The 19,694-nt window shown below is 44.1% G+C and overlaps 1 long non-coding RNA gene across 1 annotated transcript; it reads left to right on the forward strand.

Moving 5' to 3' along the window:
• The first annotated feature begins 6,449 nt into the window (after window positions 1–6,449).
• On the forward strand, window positions 6,450–19,154 carry LOC102148714 (uncharacterized). The gene is made up of 2 exons (XR_288185.4): window positions 6,450–6,577; window positions 18,397–19,154. It is a non-coding gene; the product is annotated as an uncharacterized lncRNA (long non-coding RNA).
• Window positions 19,155–19,694: the final 540 nt, after the last annotated feature.

The raw sequence follows: 19,694 nt of genomic DNA on the forward strand, positions 1-19,694 counted from the left end.
AGTAGGCAAGACTAGGAGCAGGCAGAGGAGGTAGGAGGTCATGACAACAATCTTAGCAAAAGTTGATGTGTTTGCATCAGGGTTTTCACAGAAAAGGTGCAGAGTGTTTGGATTCTAGATGGACTTTGAAAGTGAAACCGATGAGACCTGCTGATAGCTTTGACATAATATGAAAAAGAGAGGGGTCAAGGGGGTCCCCAAGGTTTCTGGCCTAGGCCCAGAGGTGGGAAGACTGCACAGGTTTTAGGGGGAGGTCAAGACTCACTTTAGACATAAAAGTGGCACACAGGCATACAAGTGGAGATAGAGAGGGTCAAATGGATATAAACAAGGCGCGTGGCCAATCTCAAACTGCATTGTTGTATCTTATTAATTTCCCTCCACTTTCCTCCTCTTTTTGCCTCACGTAGTGTGTAGGCTGGGAGGGTGATAGTTAAATTAACCATCTGCCTCACAGACTGTCGAATATCTAGATGGGCTCACACAGAAGTGGCGGTGAAGGAAACACCAAGCAGAGATTCTGGACGTGGAGCTGCAGGCGTGATTGACAGGAGTGTCATATGCTCCTTTTTGGTAAAGAAGTGAGAGTGTTGTCAGTTGTACCCAGAACATTGAATTATGTGAAGTGAAGGTGTTTGGAGAATACGCATAAGGGAAGCAGGGTGGCTATAGATGCTGCATTGCAGTGGACAATGGTTAGCTTCTGGTCTTTTGGCACCCATTCCACCTTCCTCCTGCTTCTTTCTGGGGAGCAACCTTTTCCAACTTATGGACCTCAGGTCTCTCTTCTGTGTAACAAGGATAATGATAATGCCTGGGCCCACGTTCCAGGTCTGCAACTTCCAGCTTTGGGGACATTAGACCAGCCTCTCAACCTGCATCTTGAAAATGAGGACTGTGACACATGAGTGAGACTCATTCTGAAACATACCAAGCATGGTCTGTGTCTGGAGCATTTGTCTGGCTCTCTTTTCACCCTGAATCTGACTTACCTTTTATTTCCCCAGTGGACATAGCTCTCACCTCTGAGCCCGATCTAGTGAACTGTGTGGGTCTTGTCCTTTTTTCCTAGCTCCAATAAAACTTTTCCATCCGACCAACATAGGATTAGACCCTGACTGCTGTCCTTTATCGGAATTCACTTTCCTGGAAGGGTCGCACAGGGTCAGGGTGAATGGAGATGTGGAGCCAAAAGTGTTTGCCAGAAAAGAGTCAGGCTGGCCAGACGAATACCCTGCCATCTGAGAAATCCAGACTATCACGAAAGCAAAGGAAGCCTGAGGTGGGTATCAGGAGCCAAAGAATGACCTAAGGGCTTAGAGATTTGGGGAGAAGGAGTTAAGAGATGTCCAGGACAATGGGTTCATGGGAGGTTAATGAGAATACATGCCAGCGCCAGAAGGAGGGTGATGCTGCTCCTGACCGGTCTTGGTGCTCTTCTCTGCACTGAGTCACATGAATAATCTGGACCCATTTAACTGCTCAGAGAGTCAAAAAACACCCATTGTCTCCATCTGAGTGGCTCTCCTGGGTCTATGATTTCGACAGCCCTCCAAAGGGAAGTATGATGCTGCCAGAAGCTTCAGATGCCACACACCCTCTGCTCAGATACTCCAAAACTGCCTCTTAGCCACAATTAGCCATGATCTTTGCACAGAGAGCTTTGGAATCTTGGCACTCACTGCTGAGAGACCAGGTTCTCCCAGTCCCGGTGCTATATTGGCCCTAGCTCAGTGCCACCCTCACTGTCCCCTCCGTCACCACCTTGGAAATGAACCATTGCTGTCAATTTCCCATCCAGAGTGACTTTCAGAGTAACACTAGGGAGCATTTTATTGAAGTTGGGAAATTGGAAAGCACTTCAATTTCTCTTGCACCAAGATTTTATTATTTCCTTTGAAGTGAATTTTCAAATATACCAGACGAGTCTCTGCTCAAATGGAAGTATGAAAATGCATGTAAAAATCAAAAAGAAGAGGGTTTTTGGTTGTCTCCTGTTTTATATCTGCCACGCCTTTGCTTGCCTGCCTTGCATTTGTTCATGGAAAGATTATCCCTGTCCATCCCCATGCAGATGGTCAAACAGAGCACCAAAATCCTGGGGACAAAGAACTCTGAGATTTGTCTTATTTCATTCACAAATTTTAGCTATTTATCCTTCAGAGATAGTGGTCATCTTAATAAAATACTGCTTATTTTTATGAACACTTTTCTCTGTGTTCTATGCTGACCATGTATTATATTTATAATCAAATAAAACAACAAGCTATTTTAATTACATACCATAGGTCTCCGCTCTGTAGAATGGAATAATAAAAAAACACTTATCTTGGACTTGGAAGTGACATTCTAGGTCATGAAGAATCCTTCCACAGCACCCCTGACAGATGAAGATCCTTTCCAGGGAAATTCTGGAGGTCAGTCAGGAGACTCTTCAGTTACCATTACCAGCCTTCTGGATCTAAGTAGAAAATGTCTCCGTGAGAGGGTCAGGCCCAAAGGCGCTCCCCCCTGGTGGTCTTCCTCAGCCCCTACTGCCTGGATATTGAGGGATCCCACAGGGGAGCCAAGGTAGGCATAGGTCTGCTCAAGCCAGGTTCCCACTGACCTAGGATGGGGTGAGCCCTGACACCTGTGCCGCCTAGAAGTCAGAGCTCTTCTGGCACACCTGGCCTGCCCGGCACTAGCAGCCAAGCACCAGCCTCAGCTGGAATCCCACTCTTCTCCTCGCTGTCCTTGCCTCAGTAGATCCAGTATTTTCGCTCTGAGTATCTTTGCTCTTCACATCTTTGCCACAAGTATTTTTGCCACAAACATTTTCACTAAATAACTAATTGGCTGTAAGGCAGTTTCTCCATAAAAGATAAAATAACAAAAAATAAAAGAGGGACATTAAAAAGAACATAATGAAACATGAAAAATGGATAACAAAATTAAAAAGATTTTATTGTGAAGTACAAAATGTTTGAATATGTTTAAAAAGTGTGTAGACTCATGACAATACTGCACAAATAACTGATTTTATTTGGTAGGTTGCACCCAAGCACTTGCCTTTGAAGTCTTTTGTTCATAGTTTTATACTTTTCGGTAGTTCTTTCGTGTGTGGATTAGTCTCCTCATTTGGCATCCATCACACTTTTTCTTTTTTGCTAAAATTTCTTCCTTCATTAAGAGAGATATCAGTTTCCAAATGCTAGGACGCATGTTTGCGACTGTGCTTTGCGTTGCATTGTGAAGCCCTCGCCACTGCTGCTGTTCTTGGCATACTATCGTGTGTCTGTTGATAGACGTTTCAAAGTTCTACAGGAAATGTGGAACTAAGACATAGAATACAAAGGCAGGAGTATGTGTCAATGGAGAAATGAAATCAAACTGTCAACCAGTTGAAACCAAACTGTCAACCAGTTATTTTATCTTTTACAGCAAAATTACCTTACAGCCGATTAGTGATGTGGTGAAAATGCTTGTGGCAAAGATGTTTACAGCAAAAGTACCCCAAACCCCTGCCTCATGCCCCAATCTTTTTCAGGGTTCCAAGCCCTTCCTGGAATGCCAGCCCACCGAAATGAGATCTCCATAGTTCTGCAGCTTTTGTAGTCTTTGCAGTGCTTAATCCTGGTCTCTTCCTGGAAGCTCACTGGATCTTACTCTGAATGGAGAGAACTCACCTAATCTGGCCCAAGTCCACCCAACCACTCGCGCGCACCATGCCCCCGTCTCGCTGAAGCTGGTAAAGATGCTGCTGGTACCAGTGTCTGCTCAACAATATGTGAGCCTCTGATCACCTTTAAACACCATGTCTCAACCTCTGGGGCAAATTTCTGACACTGGTGCTGTCTCTGGGCCTTCTGCCTACAGCCTAGTGATCACTCTTGGCTGCTTCTCCTCCCCACTGACCCTGAGTGGCCACCTCTGCCTCACACATACTTGAAGCTTTTCAGATATGTGCAGACGAAATCTGATCTGTTCAGTGTTGAGTGGCACTCAATGTACTCACATTTCATTGATGTACACATCGGCAGCACTTGAAGATCATGTGCAGAGCTCATGTCTCAGCAATTCTAGACCAATCCCTGCCCAGAAATAAGACACAGCCTTCACGGCGACAGGAATGGAGACGATTCACTCTCCAGCCAGAATATCTCAAGCCAGTAGTTGTTTGAAGGCTTTGACAAGGAAGCAAGAGTAACTGGGACTTTTCCTAGCTCATTTCTTGCTATCAAACTCCTGACTCCATCCAGCTGTCATCATTTCTTGATGAGTCAGCATTTCAGAGCTAGGTTTGTTGCTCTTCCCCCATATGTAAGAAACTCCATTCTAGGCAGTAAATGAAGCCACTCCTCAATTCAAGAACCAAGGTCTTTTGTTCCCCTAGTAAGGATATTCAACTCAAAGTAAATGAATGGGAGACAGGCAGAACAAAGTTTGGAAACCCTTGGTCACTGGCAGGTGGTACAAATAATTCTCTCCCTTTACATAAGGCAGTTTAGGTGGCAACATGACAGGAAGTTCCACAAAGCCCTCTCCAGCACTAACGCTAGGGGAAGCAGGATGTTCTCGGGAAGGAGAAGAGCTGGTGTGCATTCTCCAGCAAAGAGCTACAATGAAAGTCCCTGTGGACTCACCATTTTTCACGCTCTTCACCGCAGGCGTATTTATTAAAAGAGAACTAGAGCTTGGCTGTTGGCTGAGTTAATATACAGGTTTGGAAGCTCTGATCTGCCAAGACAGGTCTGAGGAGCCCCCTCTGTGGGGTCAGGAGACCAGCAGTATATTTCAGGGAAGCAGAAGCTGTGAAACAATACTATCTCAGCCTCTTCTATGCCTTCCCCACATCGGCGCTCTCAATTAAAACTAGCCATTATTGTGTAAGTAAAATACTTTCAAAGTGAATGCTTTATATTATTCCCTCTATCCTACCCAGTTTATCTGCCTGGTCATTGTTTGTGATAAAATCTCAACCTTTATTTCTATCTAATAGGTCTCCTTTATTTGAATCCATAGTGACTGGATTTAATGGAGAGCTGGTAAAAAGCCAGGGAAAGTGATATGATGAAAATCATCTACTCAAAACCCACTGGTGCTAAATATTATCTCGAGCACAAAGATTATACATCCTAGGTCAGCATGCAATGAGCTCCATAATCTGACTCTGATGAATCTTTCCAACCACCTCTTCCATAACTTATACTTTGTATTTTGAGGCATCTTTCATTTCATCAGCCTACACTCTTCTTATTTCACCCAGGGAAATACACTTTTTATTTTTACCCCCTCCCTCAACTTCTTCTCACAAATGCTCCTTCCCAAGTCCAAATATGTGGTTTGAGAAGTGACATCCATATTCTTTCCAACTTTATGTTTTTACAAGGTCCACCCTCTCTGTAGTTGGTACAGGGTTGGGCAGCTGACCTAAGCTAGGCACTAGCATAGGATTTTAGAACTTGAACCAGAGTCTGAGTTTCTGCTTGGTAGCACACTTGGAAGGTGGGCTAACAGAAGAAGTAGAGCCATGATTCCAACCAGGAGGATAAAGACAGTCCAGAAGAATGAAAATGACAAGCTGAGAGAATCAGAGGGGGTGGAGAGTGAGTTCTGGTGATTTTCAAGCCATTTGTCCCATTTATCGTTACAACCAGCTGTACTTCTGCCTGTCCCACAATTTTGTGAGCCTTACTGTTAATTTCCATTTTTACCTGAGCTATGGCAAGTTGATCTTTTTAGTCACTTGCAACCAAAATAATTTCAATGAACACATATGCTCGATGCTGTTTCCTCTGTTTGCCTGCCTCTGTAGCTGCTGTTTCCTCTCTGAGAATCCATCCCTCACCTCTAACTCACAGAATCCTACCTTTCTTTCAAGACCCAGTTAAATGCCAAAGTCTTAATTAAAAATGGCAGCCAATATTTCCAGGCGAAGTGATCACGCTCTCTTCCGCTCTTTTGCACTCAGGACTCCTTACGGCAGTTCATTCTCCTGTATAATAAAGCTACATACGTACTTGTCTGATTGTACCACTTGTCCTCCATTAATTATAAAGTTTCCTAAGGGAAGAGACTGTGTGATCAGTGGTTTGCCAGTCCCCATAAGATCTAGCACTGGACTGTCACGTGAGAAGAAATATTCATTTAGCTTTTTCTTGAGTTGTATATCCATCTGAGTCCTCCAAGACACGGGAGGAGAGTTCTAGAAGTAGATAAGTTTCCTAATCAAGCAAATTCCATCTAACAACAGTATGTTCTAAGCATGAGTTTCAGGCTCCTGGAATAGGCACTTTACCCACAGCAAAGCCATTGGCATACAGCCTCTTTCTTCAGTTCCTGCTCAAAACAGGTATGCAAACACATCGTTTCTGCAGGGCAGCATTACCCATGGGGACCTCCCTTATGAGGTCCATTATGAGCCATTATGAGGTCATGGAATGCTGCTGCTGGTGGGCCTCCAAAGAATACTCCTCACTCAACTTTGGGACAGGATCAGGACATAGGACCAACCTAGGATCTGGAAACTAACAAGAACCAGCTATCTATAGAAGTTGCTGCCCTAAGAGATCCTCGAGATTCCATAGCATGAAAGGTTAGTGGTGCAGATGAAAGATATCCCATGCTTTTGCACACTTTGTTACTTACTCCTGGAATGGCCTATTCCAACCCTTTTTCCCTGACTATTGAAATCTTTCTTATCTTTCAGGATATCCCTCAAAACCCAAGTCTCCCTTAAACATTCCCTCTGCCTCCACCATTTAAATTATTTTTAATAACTAATAATTTTTAATAATTAATAATTATTTTAATAATTTCATGCCCTCTTCTGTACCTCCTCAGTATGCTCCTTGCCCCCCTCTTGTAGCTTTCATTGATTAAGAACATACATCCCATTCTGCTTTACGTTTGTACTGCCCGAGTCTGCCTTCTCGATGAACGCACAGGCTGAAGTTTGTTCTTTTTGGTGTCCTATTTCCCAGCATGGAGCCTGGCGCAGATTAGGTGCTCAGTCAATATTTATTGTTGGCATCATCCCATAATTAGATGATGACAATGGGAAATATTTATCTTCTTGCATCTAGGTAAAACTGAACCTGATTAAGCAAGGCAGATAGGTGTGTGGTCAACTCCTCTGGCATTCCAACAGAGGGAAAATTCGTACCTTATCTCGGCAAACACTGTAACAGTGGTGTAGTTTGTTCAGTGATGATAAATATGTTTGCATTGGCATTTCGTTTTTCATCTGCTATTTGTCGCTCTTTGCTGCATTGCAAAATTCTTGAGCAGGTAGACACCATTACCTTTCTTTATACCCTTCACTGCAGCTAACGTAAGATAATAAGCAGCAGACAAGTAATAAATGCTTGATTAATTGATTGACTCGTTAATAAACATTTCTTCAGCTTGCCACAGATATATAAAACTGCCTGCCAAAGATATATAACCCAGGACGCTTTTCTTTAAGGGCTCTGAGACCAGTTAGAGAGATACTGCATTTGATTGTAGTTTGTTTATGAATTTGATGCACAATGGAGGCATTTGCCAGGCCAAGAGGAAACAAAGGAGTGTTGAATTCTGCCCTAGGAAGTGCTCCACAGAGGAGGAGGTATTTGAGCTTCATTTTGCCAACACGCTGGCCACCCAGAGGAGAAAAGATTTTGGGCAGATGGTCTCCTATGAAAATGTCAGAATTTCATACCTAAATACAGCATGGCTGTGTTTGCCTGGCAAAACCAACCCGTATAATGCCTTGCATGCTACTGAATGGGTCTCCACCCTGAATACAGCATGACGAAGTGGAGACGGCCACATATAGAGCATCAGAATGCTGGTCTAGTGCCAGCAGTGCCAGGGCAAGAGGGGCTTATCCTCTCTCTGAACCTTAGTTTCCTCATCTGTAAAATAGGTATGATAACCTCAGTTAAGTGAAAATTCCAGTATGAAAGTATTTTGAGACTCTCTTACCGTCTCTACATGAGGTTCCTTCTTTCTTTTGCTCTGGTGCAAACGCTAGAGTTATTTAGGGTTTATCAGGAGTTATTGCTTTAGTCTTATTTTATTCCTCTCCTTCAGAGAGCTCACTGCTTTCATGTTGAAAGAAAAGCCACAGCCCCATTGCTAACCCAAGGAGGAGTGGACAGAGCAACAGTATGGAAGAAGCAGTTAACATATAAAATAATGGCAAGGGGCTGAAATTGCCCCTGACTGCCCATTGCTGCTCTCGTTTTTATAGTCCATTAAAACCTACAATCACTGTAATGTTTATGCATTATTAGGGAGATAAATTGCATAATTTTCATTTTGCAATTTAAATGTAATTATGATCTCACTAATGACTAAAACCTGAATTTGCTAGACTATCAGTTTTTCTAACCCTTGCCAAAATTATAGGTAATTACTTAAGGTTTACAATAATTATAAGTCCATCTCTTAAATAATTAATGTGCACTTTCATAGTACAAAGCAGCTAGTAATCAAACGACCTCCGCTTACACTGCAAACCCATGCAATTAGGTCTATTGTGTAGGTTTGTGGAAATATACCCATTTGCGAGAGTCCTTTCAGTTGACAAGCTGAAACACACGGTTGCTGCGTGTTATAGCATTAAATAAGGGAGAATTCCCCTGCTGCTATAAGGCTGGGAGAAGAAAGTGATCCACAAAATGGTGGGAGATTCAATAGGAATCTACACAATACTATTTGTAGCTGGTGGGAGTTGAGTTGAGGAGGGGAGGGAAGTGCGGAATGCTTTCAGTGCTGCACTTGGGGAAATGGGAAACGATCTAGTTTTCACAAAGGGACTAGGTGTTGGGGCTTGGAGGATTATCACCTGCCTTCTAGTCCCTCTTCTTCTTTAGAGGACATGCCAATTCCATCACATAGCAAACATAGAACATCGTGCCGGGCTTTGAAGACACACAGGGATAAATAAGGAGAGGTTTCTGCCCTTGAGAAATTAACCCGCCAATGTGTGTTATGAGATAGGCAAATCAAGTTAGAATATACTCTAAGTGCCATGATTTTCTACAAGTACTGGCAGATATGAGAGCACTGAGCCATGAATAGTGTTTCTCACTAATTATTATTCTACTCACAAAGAGCTTCTAAAGGTTCCTGAGACTGGACTGGGACAGTAAAGAACATTCCAGGGGCCATAAACCCTCACGCTCCCACTCCTGCCCCAGGGTTATGGTTCACGGTGAGTCAGAGCAATGATGATCATCTCCTGGTTACAATGGCAAGTGTCTTGGACTTGGGAAACACTGGAACATGAGTTCCTGGAGTCATCCCCTTCTCAACATTCTGTATTCACTATTTTCCTCCTCTACTCCTTCTATCCTAATCATGCTCAGCTCCACACCTGTCTCCTCCAAGAAATTTTCTCCAAATACTACAGAGCACCTTGACTTTTCCCTCTTCGCAGAAAATTTAAACTATTTGAAACATGTTGTGATGTTTATCTTTATGTGTTCACTTGGCTGGGCCGTGATGCACAGATACGTGGCCAAAAATTATTCCCTGTACTTCTGAGGGGTGTTTTGGGATGAAATAAATATTTAAATCAGTGGACTTTGAAAAGCAGATTGTCCCCCCTAATGTGGGTGGGCTTCCTCCAACCTGTTGAAGACCTTAACAGAATAAAGACTGACCTCTCTCCAGCAAGAGGGACTTCTGAAGCACACAGCCTTTGGACTTGAACCCCAACATAGTCTCTTCACCGGGTCTCCAGCCTGACATCCCACCTTGCAGATTTCAGATTTGCCAGCCTCCATAATAGCATGAGCCAATTCTTCAAAGTAAATTTCTCTCCATGTACATTCATAAAATATATATAATTTTATGTTATATTATTAATTAATATATTATATATTATTAACTCTATATTATATAGAGTTATAAATTCACACACATCTTATTGGTTCTGTTTTTCTGGAGAACTCTGACTAATACAGAGGTTTCAGTTTAATGTTAGTAAACTTATCTATAGTCTCCTGCTCTGGGAAGAATTTGGACCCTGCATCTCTAAGGCCTTGCCCTTGGCCAGCCGAATCCTCATCCCTTCAGTAAATGACCCTAATATGGGCTTAAAATGATCCCATCTCTTCTTCTTTAGAGGACATGCCAATTCCATCACATACACTCTGGAAAAACCAAATACCTTTAGGACTCAAAGCTTGGATTGAATAATCAAGTCATTTTGGGGAACAGAGGAAAAAAAGTGAGATAGAAAGCATTGCCCAGTGCCTGCCCAGATGGCCTCAGGCTTCATGTATGTGTGTTCTCACAGAACTGTGGCATTTTTCAATTATAGCACTCCTCACAATGTATCAATTTTGAAGAGTACTATTTGTCTCTTATCCCTCTCCCTGTAGGGCTATAAAACTCCAGGAGTATAGCGACCAACCATATCTGCAGTCAACTCAATGGTTCAATAAATACGTTCTGTGTAAATGACCAATCAATTCCATCAAAATGGTCAGGGTGAAGATCTGTGGTGACATTTCTTTTTAATGATCCAATTCAAACATGAACCTGCCTCCACCATCCTCACAATTTCCCTCTATCCAAGCCACTGAAATGCCAGCCAATCTGACCTTATAGAAGAACAACCATCACAGAACCCATCTGATCTGGTTTATCTTCTCTCATCCACACTCTTGAGTCTTAACTAACGGGCTGGGTGGGGTTCAGTCCATGGAGGACACATTTGCCTGAGCAGAAGTGACCTGAGTCATGAGTGACCCACGGCCCTGTATGTGAAGGATGCTCTTCCTGAACCATGTTGATCAGGTCTTTCCGGTAGACTAAGGACAACCTTAAAAAGAAGCAGAGGGGGTAACTGTCCAATGAGGTGACATTTGGGGATCCTGGCTGCCGTCCTCTCTAGTACCTTCATGACAAAAGTGTTTTCAAATCAGTCACTAAGGTGCACCTCTTCTACATGCCAGAATCAGGGAGAGGGGAGAAGACATCTACGAAGACATTCCTTTTCATTTCCACTTTTTAGAACTGTCTATCCTTCAGTGATTTGTGTAGTATCATGTGTGCCAGGGAGGTTTGTAGGGTGTTATCAGTACCCCTCCTTTGGATTTCTGTTAGAATTTGTTATTTTATGTCCTTGTTCATATCTGATTCTGGAGCAGAGTGTGACAGCAGACGGCAGTTGTGAAAGGGGTGATCATGCTTTCTGTTTCTTGTTATCCCAGCAATGCATCCTCTGATGACAAGGAGGGCATCTGTTCGGAAAGCGAAAACTGGGCAAGAGCAAGCAGGGTCATCCAGAGGAGACCCCTCTTCAGGCACCGGAACCCCAACTCCAGCCTGACATTTAAGAGGACCCTGTGCTTAGCACAGAGGCTATGGGAGGCACATTAAAAAGGTGAGACCAGGGGCTGGCCCCATGGCCGAGTGGTTAAGTTTGCGCGCTCCACTGCAGGCGGCCCAGTGTTTCGTTGGTTCGAATCCTGGGCGCGGACACGGCACTGTTCATCAAACCACGCTGAGGCAGCATCCCACATACCACAACTAGAAGGACCCACAACGAAGAATATACAACTATGTACTGGGGGGTTTTGGGGAGAAAAAGGAAAAAATAAAATCTTTAAAAAAAAAGAAAAAGTGAGACGAGGGGCCAACCCCGAGGCCAGGTGGTTAAGCTCGCACGCTCTGCTTCGGCGGCCCAGCGTTTCACTGGTTCAGATCCTGGGCCCAGGCATGGCACCACTCATCAGGCCATGTTGAGGCGGCATCCCACATGCCACAACTAGAAGGACCCACAACTAAAAATTCACAACTACGTACTGGGGGGATTTGGGGAGAAAAAGCAAAAAAAAAAAATATTGGCAAGTTGTTAGCTCAAGTGCCAATCTTTAAAAAAAAAAAAGTGAGAGCAGAAAGCCTCCTTCTTGGGCTGCCTAAGCTGAGAGGCAATCATGCCAGCTTGAAGCAAAGAAAGGAAAGTCTAGGACCCTGGAGAGAAGTGACTGACTGTGAGACCCAAACATGGGCTTCCATATGGTGGCTTCACCTTCCTCACTTGGTGAAGTTATGGAGTCCTTGATGGGATGCAGTGTGATATGGTAGACTCTATCTCTTCCGAAAAAAACAAAACTAAAAACAATATTCACTGATATTCAGGGAGTTGAGTTTGAATTCCAGCCCAAGTCCTCCGCTCATTACTGTGTCTTCCTAGCAAAGTCATTTTCTCTCTCTGGCCTCACTTTTGAAAAAGTAGGAGTTAAAAGGCTCTAGTCCTGGCAGTCTTTGATTCTAAGATCTGGCTCTTTACTCCAGAACCTCCAATAAAGGGTGGAGATTTACATTTCTTACCTGTAGTCAACAGCTCAGTAAAACATCTAGTCTTTTGCAGCAGGGAAATGTCATGTCTCCGCCCTGCCATGTTGGGGATTTGCAGGATGTCAGAGTGGAGGATTAGCCCAAAATCTGCAGTTTCTGGAGAAGCCATCCAATACCTTCTCAAAATCCCCCAGAGCACCTTTGGTTGCACCCCCACCCTCTTCTGCACAAATGGCAGCCCCATGCCAGTTGCTCTCAAAGGGATGCTTGACAGATTCCATCTCCTCTGACAACAGAGCTCTGCACTGGCATCGCTGAAGTTTAGAAATCCGTGGGAGGAAACCTTATCCATGCTGTTACCTTCACACCTCATCACCCTCCAACAAAGGGTCTGACTCAAAGGACAACACAGACTGTAGCAGGAAATTGTCTTCTGAGATGAATCAAATTTCTCATCACTCGGTATGTCACTCCGCAGTGGGAATCAGCCCCCTTGAATCTGCAATGTGATGGCATATCAAGACCCATGGAGCATCTCCCTCCTGAGTTAGAGGCGTGAAACCCATCAGCCCCTGGCTGCTCCAGTCCCACCCAAACTCATATCAAAGATCTGAAAACGAGCTCGCCCCCAGTTACCCCACCTCTTACCAGTCTTCCCCTGGGAAGCATGAGCCTATTGCCTGTATCCCAAACCAAGTTTTTTGGCCCAAACAAGCCACTGCTTCTTGCCTGACATCACCCCAAGTAGTTACAAGGCCCGGAGGACCCTATCTCAAGAGCCCACCAGCTACGGAAGAACAGATATCAATACGAACACTGTTTACTGCAAGCCTGGGCTGACTGTAGCTCTTCAAACATTTGTGTGGACTACTGGTCCCTCTCTCCGGGGGAACTTCTGGCCAGGTTTGTCCCTATCATTCTCCCTCTTCTTCAAACCCTGAATGCCAAAGTTGTATTTGCTATTCGCAAGCCCAACAAAAAAATGGCATCTCTAGGCTATGTAACTTCTCCCGTGTAGCAGCATAAGAAGGCAACCATGATTTCTTGTCAAGAGGAGATTAATTTTAAACCTCCACCAGGTTCTGCATGAAATAGTTGATACTTTCACTGTGCACTTCTATTTATTTTATAAAAGAAGACATAGCAGACCAACTGGGAAAATCCCAGGGAATAGACTACCACTGATTATAGGAATGGATGAGATTATTCTCATGCATACAGCTGGAAAACAGGTCTCTTGTGTTCTCTGAGCCTGTTACAGAAATTGTAATCCAAGTCACAACATTTTCTGAGAAATTCTTGTATATGTCTTCAAAGAATAAGAAAATGTTTCCAGGGACATTTAACTCTAGAGCCTCTGCAAGTGAACCAATCATTTTAAACAGTATCCTTAGTTGACAGAAAGAAAGGGATAGCTTCTTCCTTTACCCAACCTCCTCGTTCTTCTCATGGGTGGAGGTGCAAAGAGAATGTAAAACTGCTTTTATTCTCAATTGACTGTAATGGGGATGCTAAAGATAAATTAGAGAATCACTTTTAAAAGTAAGTGAGTTGTCTTCATTGTCTTTTTCCAGCCCCATTTCAGTTGTTTCTACTGCAGCCCACTGCCCCATGCTAACAGACCTTCCTGCTCTGCTCCTTCTTTGCAACTCCAGTGACCTTGGTGGGGTCAAGCCTCTCTAGGCTTGGGTTTCCTTCTCAGATGGCTGAAAAAGCAGCCCTCATTCCAGTTTGCCATCATGGGCCTATGATGGCCACCATGGTGGTCTCCTCAAAGATGCTGGCTGTCAGTACCAGGTGTCAAGACTTCCGGAGCTGCTAGAAAATCAAGATATGGTGTCGAAAGAGCAGCACTAGAGCCTGTGCCGAGTTCAGGAGTGACTCTGCTTCTGGACACCAGGTCATTTCCAGAGCACCTCTCTCCTTCTCTCTCTCCCCTCCTGCACGGGAGCCTACACCTTCCTGTCTGCTGCCCAGTGGGTAGCTTTTCATCCAGTAAAATCAAGTTTTCCTTCAAGGTATTTAATGACAGATTGGCTTGGAATAGCAAGCCAAGCCATTGATGCCTGTTTCTGAACGTGACCAACAAATCTCTATCTCTGTCAAAGTCTAAACGCAGCTACTTCCAGCCAATTTTGCATTCTCACACGAAGGAGTGTGATGGGGAGAATCAAGGATCAATTCTGGAATCTTCTTTACTGTGCTCCCTGTTGGGTAGTAGGCACTGTGTACAGAGGGTCCGGGCAGGGAGTCATTAACACGTGCTGTGTGTCCACAACAGGGCCAAGTACTTTCCCCGGCTTCAAATGCAGCCTTCCACTTTAGTCCGGAAGAAAGTAATCTGTTTCAGAGTTGGTTTTTCAGGGCAATGCTAAATGGAAAAAATATCAGCAGGGCTGGTTGTGGGGGAGGCTGGGGGAAAGCTGTGATAGCAAGGCCTGCAGACCCCACCCTCAACCAGGAGGAGGGTGTCATCTTCTATTGCATTCAATTAAACTTAACTCTACATTCAGTTTCTAAATTGTGACATTTAAAATTTTAAACAAGATGTAAAACATTTTCATTTTGTCATAAAAAAGTGTCAATCTTTATAAGAAATAGAAACATTCCCCCCACCGTCACCCCTCCCAAGAACTCTGTCACTGTCCCTTTAATTAGGTGCTCATTAATAAATCTATCTTGTTCTCAAATCCCCACACACTTGGTACAGTAGTTCATTAGCGCAGGAAGAGGCAATTTAGATTTCCTCAGATAATAGCATCTGTCGCTAATCAAATTAAGGCAGGATGTGCAAATGTATCCAAAACCGGACAAGCTGGTGTGGAGGAGGGGAGAGAAGGGTCAGGACAGAAAAGATCATCTTTAAAATTACAGTCCCGCATCCTCACTCAATGAGGCAGTCCTGGTGTCAGGAATCTTGCTTTATTTTCCCTATGAAAACATTTTTATTGATCACAACATCCATGTTGACACGGGGCCTGTCAAATTTGTCACTGTACCTAAAAGCAATAGAAAGTCACTACCAACAGACTCTCTGAAATCTGTTCATTCATTTATTCACACAGTTAGTATTGACTGAGCACCCATTCTGTTGCCTTGTGCCAGGTCTTGGAGATGTGGAAGGAGAAGAAAGACACAGGGAAGGTATTCTGAATTCTGTGTCCCTCGACATGAAGTCAGATGGGACCACACACATGCCCACCTCTGGCTGCCACCATAGCCACCACCACCACACACTCAGTTATTCATTCGTTCAGTGAGCAAGTACTGTGAGCCAGACACCCCAGGGAGCTTCCAGTAGGCGAGTGGGGAGACCAGCTGTCCACCAAAAGGCGGTAAAGGTGCTGTGAAGACAACAAAGCAGGAGAATGAAATAGATCGAGAGGGGCCTGGAGCAGTGAGGGTGCTGATCTCATGGGGGGATCGGAAAGATTTCTGAGAAGACGAGCTTCGAGAAGAGACCATAATCAAGTGAGGGAGCGAACTACAAGATCTGAGAGTCATGCCGAGATCTGCAAAAAGACCCTACAAACTATAGGTGAGAGGCAGAGCAAAGGCAGCCTGGCCTTCGAGACTGCACTGCCCCGCAGTACCATCCTGCCCATCTGCCCTTCCCATCTGTGAGGACATGGCTAGACCTGGAGGGCATTATGCTGAGTGAAATAAGTCAGACAGAGAAAGGCAAACACTATATGATCTCCCTTATATGTGGAATCTAAAAAAATGCCAAACTCATAGATAAAGATTGAGCAGTAACAGATTGGTGATTGCCAGAGGTGGGGGCTGGGAGGTGGGTGAAATGGGTGAAGGGAGTCAAAAGGTACAAACCTCCAATTATAAAATAAATAAGTCCTGGGGATGTAATGTACAGTGTGGTGACCATAATTAATAATATTATATTTTATATTTGAAAGTTGCTAAGACAGTAAATCTTAAAGATCTTAAAAGTTCTCATCTCAAGAAAAAATAATTGTAACCATGTGTGGTGATGGATGTTAACCAGATTTATTGTGGTGATCATTTTGTGATGTATACAAATATTGAATCATTATGTTGCACACCTGAAACTAATATAATGCTGTATGTCAATTATATCTCAATAAAACGAATAAATGAGGCAACTGGTGATACGCAGTGTTAGTCTCATGACCCCCCGGGCAGCGTCCAGGAAGCCAAAGTCTTTGGGTTCCAGGCAGAGTACGGTTGCAAAGCTGAAACTTAAAGGACCAAGGAGCCACATTGAGGCTGGAGAAGAAGCAGGAGAACACAGTGATCCAGAATCTCAGTGAGGAGAGTCATTCCAGACAGAAGGTGTGAGTAACTGTGGCAGCTGCTGCTAAAACTTTGAGTCAAGTGAGCAAAGAGAGGTGACCACTGGAGCTGGCACAATGAAGAGCATTGCTGAATTGGGCAAGAACAGTTTCTGTGGGCAGTAGAGACAAAAACCTGATTGTTGTGAGTTGAAGAGAAACTGTGAGAGAGATAAGTGGAGACAGCCAATAGAAACAGCGTTGCTAAGGAGTTTGTCTGTAAAAGGGAGCAGAGACCTGGGCTGGGAGCCAAAGGAGAACTTAGGCCCTAGGGAGGGAATTTTTTAAAAGAAGTGAGCTCTTACAATATCTTCAAAAGCTGATAGTAATGGCTCTGGAAAGAGGGAGAAAGTAAACAATGAAGAAAACATGATAATTGCAGGAGGGGAGTGTGTTCAAGTGGTGACATTCGTCTTAGATAGTGCAAGACCATGTCATCCACTCTGTAAAGAGGGAAGGCAGAGAATGTGTGTAAAATGCAGCCGGGCAGGTAGATTACATGGTGGCAAGGTCAGGCAGTGCTCCCATGGCTTCTATTTTGTCAGTGAAATATGATGCCGAACCACTCTGAGGAAGAGAGGGTGTGAGAGGTTAGGGGATGTGAGAGAATTGACTCTGGAAATCTAATAGGACACCTGAGCAGTGCTGAGGTTCAACTTGAGAATGTAGTCATAAATTTAAAGGGAAAGCTGTCAACCCTGTAGAATGGTTTTCTCTGGCTATGTTCAGTGGCTAGGCACAGGGGGGAGGTTGAAATTTGAGCTGGGGGCAGTTAGGATGGTGGGAAGTAAAAGAGGGGATAGTTAAGGATGTGTGCAAGGGAGGGATGATAAGAATGGAGCATGGGATCTAAGCTGCGCCAGGAATGAAGTGAATACACATGGCGGTAGAACAGAAAAGTCAATAGATTAGAGGACCCAATGGTGTCAAAATTGGGGTATGAGAGGAAGTGAGCAGGAAACATGGTGATGGTCGCCATGGTGATGGTTGCCCTCTGCAGGTGGAAATCATGTGTCTTAGTGGTAACACGGAGACCTGTCATTGTCTTGTCCATGTACTAGAGCTAGTCGAGGATAAAAGATGAGACCAAGACAAATGGAGTCCTAGGAAGTTATTGACTAATGTAGGAAACCCTAACAGATCAACTTTGACTGACCTCCACTAAGAATGTAGGATAAAAACCAAAATAAGTTGAACCAGGAACAATGAGTTTAATCTGAGGGCAAGAACTTGGTACAAATTGGGAATTGAAAGCACATCCAGAGCAGAGAATTGAATCTAGAAGTGAGTAGAAATCAGAGGGTATGGAAGGAGCACGTAGTCCAGATGTGTCTATATGTAGACCTGTCAATACACAAAGGCCCAGACAGAATATTCTGGATTTGCCAGTGTCTATGCAGCTTCCATACTTAGGCGTCTCTGCCCTTGGATCTCAAAGGCACGTAGTGTGTCTTTTGACAACAGTAAGGTGTCACAGTCCCGTGGAAGGTGAACAATATGGTGAGTTAGAGATAGTAGGTCAATGCCCACTGGGCTATGAGAAAGTTAAGGTGATTAAGCAGTATAAGAGCTGTTAGGAACACCAGGTTCTAGACCCCCTCTGCCACAAAATAATTAATAATGATATAACTTCAGCAGATCCAATAGCTGCCAAACAATGTCGGGAGACATTATGGTCTAGAATAGTGTACTTCAAATATTAACGTACATAACAATTACCTGGCAAGTTTGTTAACGTTCAGGCTTCTGGGCCTGGCAATTCTTATTTAACGTGTCAGAAATAGAACCTTTCATTTTTACCCAGCTCCCAGGTGATGAGATGCTGCTACACACTGGACTACACTTTGAGTAGCGCTTGTCAAGGAGGAATGATGGGATAAAAAAGAGGAATCCAGAGCGTAAGTTGTTAAAAGACCCCAAAACAAGGAGAGCCTGAAGGTCATTACTCGGGGCTTCACAATTTGCTTGTGAAGTCGGACTGAAGTCGGACTTTGTGGGAAGGTAACCATCCTTTCCCAACTGAGGATAAAGTTGAATCACGAAGGCCTGGCATAGCACGGTGAGAAGTTTGGACTGCTTCCTCCAGGCAATAATTTTTGAGAGTGGAAGTGTTGACGGAATGAGAATAATGTTGTAGGAATATTCTTTTGGCAGCAGATTGCAGAAAAGACTGGAGCCAGCCTAAGGAAGACTAGACTGAAGGTTATTGCTCACTGAAAAATGGGAGGATTATGCAAAGGCTTAGGAGAGAGCGGTCAAGGGAAACAGGATAGTGAGGGGGAACCTGGAAATGACGGGGAGGAACAGCATAGCTGAATGACAAGTTACTGCAAAGGGAAGAGCTTAGGATGACGCTGAGGCTTATTGACCTTCTAGTGACAGGATTAGAGAAAAATCACCAGAAATATATCTTCTTCTATTTGGGCATGGAATGATGGTTGATAGAGTCTTACTTTGCAAGTCAGAATCGGAGACAAGCATCATGAAGGTAACTTGCAAAGAACTTGTCGCTTTTCAAGTAAGAAACAGAACAGTTACTTAAAATAAAGCCCCACAAAATTACCAGTTTCACAGTTATCCATTCATGGTGGAGAATGGTTTTCTGACATGATTATCATATCCACAAACGTCATGACCTATCCTTAGAGGTTAGAAATGTAAAAGTCAGAGCTAGGCTTGTTCTGTGGTGAGTCTGGAGCGTACAGGAAGAGCTCTGCTTGGTTCTGATTTGATGGGGGACTCCACGTGCACGGTGGCTCGGAGCGGTGCAGGAAGGGGCTGCTTCGTTTGCTCCCTTCCTACATTTTGTTCTGACTAAACAGACAGTGAAGTAGAGTGGAACAAGCCCTGGGGTGGGCTCAGGAGACCTCGCTTGGGAACATGGTGGGTCATTACCTATGTAGCTCAGAGCCCTATTCACAAGGGAATTCGCTTCCGAGGCTCCCAGGTAGCTTCCAGAGCCGACAACACACATGTACCTAGTGCTGGACTTCTAGCATGGTCACTGCTGTCTTAGTGGGTACTCCCTTCCAAACACGGCCTTTCTCTCCAGAGCATGTCAACCTCAGCATGAACTGCACTCTACTGGGCTACTGGGTAAAG

Source organism: Equus caballus, chromosome 13 (assembly GCF_041296265.1).
Source record: "Equus caballus isolate H_3958 breed thoroughbred chromosome 13, TB-T2T, whole genome shotgun sequence".
In the NCBI taxonomy this organism is placed as follows: domain Eukaryota; kingdom Metazoa; phylum Chordata; class Mammalia; order Perissodactyla; family Equidae; genus Equus; species Equus caballus.